We start from the raw sequence: 7,500 nt of genomic DNA, 5'->3' as shown, positions 1-7,500 counted from the left end.
CTCAACCTGAAGGTAAATGCCCGTTGCACAACTAACAGGTCAAGAGGAGGCGCACCTAACAACACTTGCAACGCATCCGTACTCACTGTACGGCATACAGGCAAACAGGCAAGCAACATAATGCGCTGGCACGCCATCAGATGACGTTTGCCAACCGACTTTAAAGCCCATTCGTACCATATAGCGGCACCATAAGTGGCACAGGCCACAAATAGGCCCCGATATACGGTACGAACCGCACGCCGGCTAAGACCCCAGTCAAATCTGACAACGCGACGCACTTGCCCAACGATTGCCTGCAGCCGCTCCCTCAACGAAACTAAGTGTGGAGTAAAACACATCCTTTCACTCATAGCTACCCCCAGGTATTTGACTTGCGTCACATACCTAATCCCTATCCCATTCAAACGTACAATCGGTGGACGACTCGGGGACAATCTGCCCTTAAGCAGCATTGTCACCGTTTTGTCCATCGATATGTTCACTCCCACATCTACCCCCCAATTGTGGGTAAATGTAAGGAGCTGCCCCCCCACTCGCTCTAGTTCCTCACGCGAACGACCCTCAACCAAAATGAGAAGGTCGTCCGCATACGCACAGTGTTTACAGAGTGGCTCTAACTGCCGAAGCAGGGAGTCCATCATGAGGTTCCAAATGAAGGGACCACAGACGGATCCCTGCGGACAGCCTCGCTCCACCCCAATCTCCACACTCCCGCCCACTCCTACCATGGATGCTTTTCTGTCCGAAAAATAACTCCGCCATAGAGTAATTTCCGGACAGCCAAGCTCCTCTAATCTCTGCAACACACGATCCCAGCGCAAGTAATCAAATGCCCCCTTAAAGTCAATAAATATGCCAAGGACATATTTATTGACGTTTTCCCTAACTACACTCTGAACATACAACCACGCATCCTCTATACCACGTCTTTTCCTAAACCCATACTGCCTATCCGACCTAACACCCCGAGTTAGCTCCTGAAGCCGCTCAACCATAACCCTTTCCAGCACTTTTCCAAGCACCGGAAGGAGGCTGATACCACGATAAGATCGAGGATCGCTCCTGATCTTATCGGGCGACTTCAAGAGTGCAACGACCCTAGCAATTTTCCACTCGCGTGGAAAATATCCCTCCCATATGCATTTATCATAAATGGCCTCCAAATATTCCGGAATGAACTTCCACAAGCATTTGCACATCTCTCCGTTCAAACCATCGAAACCTGGAGACCTTTTAGACCTGACCAGGCCAAATGCATAATCCAACTCCTCAGCTTCTATTGGAGGGACAGGCACCTCTTGTGCAGGAGGAACCTGAACCTCAGCCCTGGGAAAAAACTCGCCTAACAGAACATTGGCACACTCTCTCCACGTCGATAATACAGTATCACCTACGCGAAGAGAGCTAGCCATCTCATTTCGACGACCCCGACAGATCCTATAGACCTGTCCCCAAGGGTCGTCCCTATTTTCCCCCACAAATCTCCTCCACTCTTCCTCCTTCACTCTCACAAGCATCTTCTTATACTCTTTCATCCCTACGCTAAATTGATACTTGAGCTGAGACAGATTCTCCGAATTGGTCCGCCTGCCGCGTTGAAACAAACGCCTCAAGCGTCGGACAGACCTCCTCTTTGAATTTAACTCACTCGTCCACCATTTCACACCTTTCATTCTCACAGCCCTAGCTTTCCTAAACAATAAGTCATTCACACCCCAGACACATTCATATAGACGAGCAATTTGCTCGTCAACCCCCAATTCCTCAAACTCCCTAAGCGGTATATCCAATACCGCTTCCCTAACAGTATGTCCATATCGGTTCCAGTCGGTACACGAGGTACGCCATCGCCTCAATGGACTCCCCCCTTCTAACTGCGGGGTACGGGGAGTAACCATAATTTGTATTAAATTATGGTCACTAATTCCCCAACCCCCCCTAACACTCCATTTACACTCGAACCTACCCGCTGCTGCGTCATTCATGAGCGTCACGTCAATGTCACTCACACCTCTAGGCCCCTCAAACGTATACCATACGCTTGGTTCGTTTGCTACAAGGAGGTTATTCGCCACAATCCACTCGCTCATAACCTCACCTCGATTGTGGCTCCGATATCCAGCAGTATGCCTGGATACCTTGCTGAACCACATCGGAGATGTAGCATTCGCATCAAGACACACGATGGCAGGAATGCTACTCTCAAGTAGTAGCACCGCATCAATGTATCTTAAGTAGGGCTCTAGAGGCTCGTCAGACTTGCAGTACAAGCTGACGACATTCATTCTGCCGAATTCCCCCTCGACACACACACATACTCCCCACTGTGATGAGTCAACTACTACACAAGAGTAGCTTGGCTCACACACAGCTACTGCGGCCTTGACTCCAAGGTCCGTAAAGACCCTGAAGCCCCCAGGAAGGCCTCTCACCACCCCATTGGTGGAGTATGGTTCCTGGAGCAAAGCAATGCCGCAGCCCCCCTCCGACATACACGCCCCCAATTCACACATCACGGCATATGACCCCTGACAGTTCAGTTGATATAGTTCAACCATCAATGTCTAGCGTTCGCACGGGCAACAATGGCACAGTACACCGGGCAGACAGTGGACATCATTAGATGTCCGGCTGGCTTGCCCTTAAACGCACAGTTGCGACAATGCGGGGCATTGCCACAACCTGCACTCCTGTGTCCTTCTTGCCCGCACCTACGGCAGACATCCTTCTTGGCTCTGCATTCTGCCACCCTGTGATCAAACCCCATGCATCGGAAGCAGCCGGGCGTCAGTTGGTCTGGCCGTACCCGGAAGGAAAACCACTTTATGTAGCAACGACCTGCTTCCAGGAGGGCGGACATTAGCATGTCCGTTCCCTCAAGGACAACATTCGTCACCCCATCGGGGCTGACCTTCCAAGGACGGCTGATCATCCTCACGTCCTTCTCACGGCACCCAGGGCTGAACTCCTTGAGGTTCAACCGGAACAACTCTCCCATGAAATCCTCAGGGGAGATCTCCGTGTGGACCCCCTGGACCACAACCCTAGGCCCCAGCTTCCGACGTATGCTCACATCGAGCCCCACTTCGGAAAACTTGGCATTTTTTGCCAAGTTATCCCTCTCGGCAACGGATGGGGTGCGAATAATCGCACCTCCATCCTTCAACGGGCGCACCTCGTGCACCCTAACCCCCATGGAAGGCCCAACCTCCTTTACCACTTTCTTGATCACCTCCTTGGAAGTAGTGGGGGTTTTACCCCTCACTACGACCGACCAGGTCTCGACTGGCTTGGGCACCGGCAACGCAGGCAACACAGGCGCAGGCGCCTGAGGTGCCGGCATCATCGCTGCACCAGCCAGCGCAGCTCCAGCCGTCCTCCGAGGTGCTTCCTCCCTAGTGACCTTCGTGGCTTCCAACTGCCCACGAAGATGGGCTATTTCCGCCACCATGTCAACAAAGAGTTCCTCGAACTCCAGGGAGTATCCCAGGAGGTCCTTAGCTAAACTCTTTGGGACGCCGTCCATGTCTATGACGGCTCCACTAAAGGCCGTCACAATGGACTTGAAGCGTCCCATAAACTGCCCCCCAACTTTCAACGCTCCAAAACCTTCCAGGGAAGCACCCAATTTCTTCTGGAACTCCTCCAAGTGCTTCCCAGCTGGACCTAATTTAGCCCCTGTCTTACGCCCCTTTCTCCCACTCCCAATTTTTCCACTTTCGGAAGCGCCCTCGCTTCCACTCACCCCCGACTTACTAGAAGGCACCTTTTCAGGTACCTTTAAAACCTCCTTACCCATTTTCTCCACCGGAACCGCTGCACCTCCAGCGGTCTTCTTCTTAGTACGGGGAGGAGACCGCAAAATCACCTCCTCCTCTCCGGACGTCGATTCGTCCATTGCCGACGATGGCACCGCCGAACCGCTTGGAAGAGGGGTGTTCGCCCTCTTCCGAATACCGTCTAGTTTGGGCATAGCCCAACGACCCTCACACGTAGGTAGCCGAATTCGCCGGATAAAGGCCTCCCAAGCAACAACAAAAATTTGGTCCCTTTTGGGCGACGGCAACTACTGCACGGCAGGAGTGAATCCCGCACAGGCACGCACACAGCGGCTGCACCTATCGGCGAGCCAAAGCAAAGCGCGAGGGCGTAGCCCACAGCGCCAACCAAAGGTTTGGCAAAGGCCACCACCAATGCCTTGCCGGACAGAACACTGTTCCCCGAACAAGGACGGGTCGACCAAGGTGGAGCTAACGCCGAGCTCGACCGCAGGCAAAAACACAACACGCTTTGGTCGTAGCACCTACACAAGGTATTCAACCTTGGCGCAGTACTGTACCCACGCACAAAAGAGGACGCCCTTTTTACTGTTGCCAAATATGGCAATATAGCGGCACGACTACCTAGTGTACACGCACTCAACGAACCCACGCCGAAAAAATAACAGCGCGACACTACACCGACGCCAAGGATTAACGGCACGCGCCAAAAACCACGCCGAAAAATAACGGCACGCGCAAAAAACACCACGCCAAGAAAATAACGGCACGCCCGCAAAAGTTGTAAACAACTTAATGGAAAATTTCCAACGCTGTATCTAGCAGCACTCACACGCACGCACAATGTGTCAATAGTACGGAGTATGGTGGCACTCACTAGAGTGTCCAACAACACTACCGTACGGCACTCACTCACGCGTCCAATATATTCACTACGCTGTACGAAAACACGTACAGCCACGCAAAAAATTGGCGTCACTCAAAAGAAACCGTATCACGCACCGGTACTCACACACGAATGTAACCGCAAAAGGAAATCACAAAAATCGCAAATCACCGCTTAGCACACGACACGTCCGCACTATTCAACAGTCAGACTGAGAATGAGTAGATAGGGACAGTAGGAATCTCGTTAATCCATTCATGCGCGTCACTAATTAGATGACGAGGCATTTGGCTACCTTAAGAGAGTCATAGTTACTCCCGCCGTTTACCCGCGCTTACTTGAATTTCTTCACTTTGACATTCAGAGCACTGGGCAGAAATCACATTGTGTCAACACCCGTTAGGGCCATCACAATGCTTTGTTTTAATTAGACAGTCGGATTCCCCAAGTCCGTGCCAGTTCTGAATTGATTGTTAATTGATAATCGTTATAATTTAAAAGGAATATATATCGAATGATATAATTCCTTAAAAATTTTAGCAAGAAAGTTCCACAATTGGCTACGTAACTACTATCCGGGGAACAAGAATCGTAATTCTCTATTTACCCAGAACGAGTACATAAACCATGGTATTGCTTCCCAATCAAGCCCGACTATCTCAATCTTCAGAGCCAATCCTTATCCCGAAGTTACGGATCTAATTTGCCGACTTCCCTTACCTACATTATTCTATCGACTAGAGACTCTTCACCTTGGAGACCAGCTGCGGATATTGGTACGGCCTGTTGAGAAGTTTGCGTGACCCCACCATAAATTTTCAAGGTCCGAGGAGAAAATATCGACACAACAGTAAATGTCATGCTCTTCTAGTCCATCTACCATATCTCTCTTCGAAAGACTTCCATGGTAGTACGACTATAAAACAGAAAAGAAAACTCTTCCGATATCTCTCGACGGCTTCTTTATGGTCGTTCCTGTTGCCAGGATGAGCACAAGGCCCATTTTTAATAACAAACGGATACTCAACAGGTTACGGAATTGGAACCGTATTCCCTTTCGTTCAAAATAATTCAAGTATTTTAATTATTTTTAAATATATTTTTATTAATATTTTTTTTTATTAAAAACTTGAAAATTTTCGGCTTTCGCCTTGAACTTAGGACCGACTAACTCGTGATCAACCACTGTTCACACGAAACCCTTCTCCACTTCAGTCCTCCAAGGTCTCATTCGATTATTTGCTACTACCACCAAGATCTGTACCAATAGCGGCTCCATGCAGGCTTACGCCAAACACTTCTAAGCACACTATTGTACCCTCCTACTCACTAAAGTTTCAAAATTTATAAATCAATCGAAATTGTTTTATAAATCATCTACTTTAGCGGTAATGTATAGGTATACAACTTAAGCGCCATCCATTTTAAGGGCTAGTTGCTTCGGCAGGTGAGTTGTTACACACTCCTTAGCGGATTACGACTTCCATGTCCACCGTCCTGCTGTTTTAAGCAACCAACGCCTTTCATGGTATCTGCATGAGTTGTTAATTTAGGCACCGTAACATTACGTTTGGTTCATCCCACAGCGCCAGTTCTGCTTACCAAAAGTGGCCCACTGGGCACATTATATCATAACCTCAACCTTCATATCAAGAAAGGTGAGGTTCTTACCCATTTAAAGTTTGAGAATAGGTTAAAATCGTTTCGACCCTAAGGCCTCTAATCATTCGCTTTACCAGATAAGATTATTTTATATAATTTTTAAATGCACCAGCTATCCTGAGGGAAACTTCGGAGGGAACCAGCTACTAGATGGTTCGATTGGTCTTTCGCCCCTATACTCAATTCTGACAATCGATTTGCACGTCAGAACTGTTTCGGTCTTCCATCAGGGTTTCCCCTGACTTCAACCTGATCAAGTATAGTTCACCATCTTTCGGGTCACAGCATATATGCTCAAGGTACGCTCCAGTTAGAGGTATAAATAATAATAAATTATCATTATACATAACTATATGGAACGCCCCGGGATTGAATTAATTGACTATTTATTAAAAAATAGACTAAAAATTAATCCCATTATATTTAAGTTAAGTTAATTATGCCATTAAGTTTAATATAACTCAATGACTTGCACATATGTTAGACTCCTTGGTCCGTGTTTCAAGACGGGTCCCGAAGGTATCCTGAATCTTTCGCATTGTTAATCATATAAATGCATACAAATAAATATTAATATCATAGATATTAAATTTTTTGTAAAATTCAAAAAATGAATTTTAGCATTATATATAATAAAATCTATCAACACTTTATCAAATCATTAGTATTTATTTTATGTTAATATGCTTAAAAAGCAAATTAATTTAAATAAACTTAATATCACCAATGATCTTTTGATAAATACTTTATTATGTTAATAGATTACAATGTCCTTATATGAAAAAAATGCACATTATTTTTTTAATTATTTAATGATGAATTTTTCATAATGGATATTCAGGTTCATCGGGCTTAACCTCTAAGCAGTTTCACGTACTATTTAACTCTCTATTCAGAGTTCTTTTCAACTTTCCCTCACGGTACTTGTTTACTATCGGTCTCATGGTTATATTTAGTTTTAGATGGAGTTTACCACCCACTTAGTGCTGCACTATCAAGCAACACGACTCTTTGGAAATATCTTTCTAGTAATCATTAACGTTATACGGGCCTGGCACCCTCTATGGGTAAATGGCCTCATTTAAGAAGGACTTAAATCGTTAATTTCTCATACTAGATATTAAGATATTCCATACACTGCATCTCACATTTGACATATAGACAAAGTGA

The 7,500-nt window shown here is 46.8% G+C and overlaps 1 pseudogene; it reads right to left on the bottom strand.

The window, feature by feature from the left end:
• Positions 1-4,837: 4,837 nt before the first annotated feature.
• LOC129251093 (large subunit ribosomal RNA) overlaps positions 4,838-7,500 on the bottom strand; it is a 2,782-nt pseudogene continuing 119 nt past the window's right edge.

Source organism: Anastrepha obliqua, chromosome 6 (genome assembly GCF_027943255.1).
Source record: "Anastrepha obliqua isolate idAnaObli1 chromosome 6, idAnaObli1_1.0, whole genome shotgun sequence".
NCBI lineage: Eukaryota > Metazoa > Arthropoda > Insecta > Diptera > Tephritidae > Anastrepha > Anastrepha obliqua.
The sequence above is the reverse complement of the archived record's forward strand: the minus strand, read 5'-3'. Positions and strand labels throughout refer to the sequence as shown.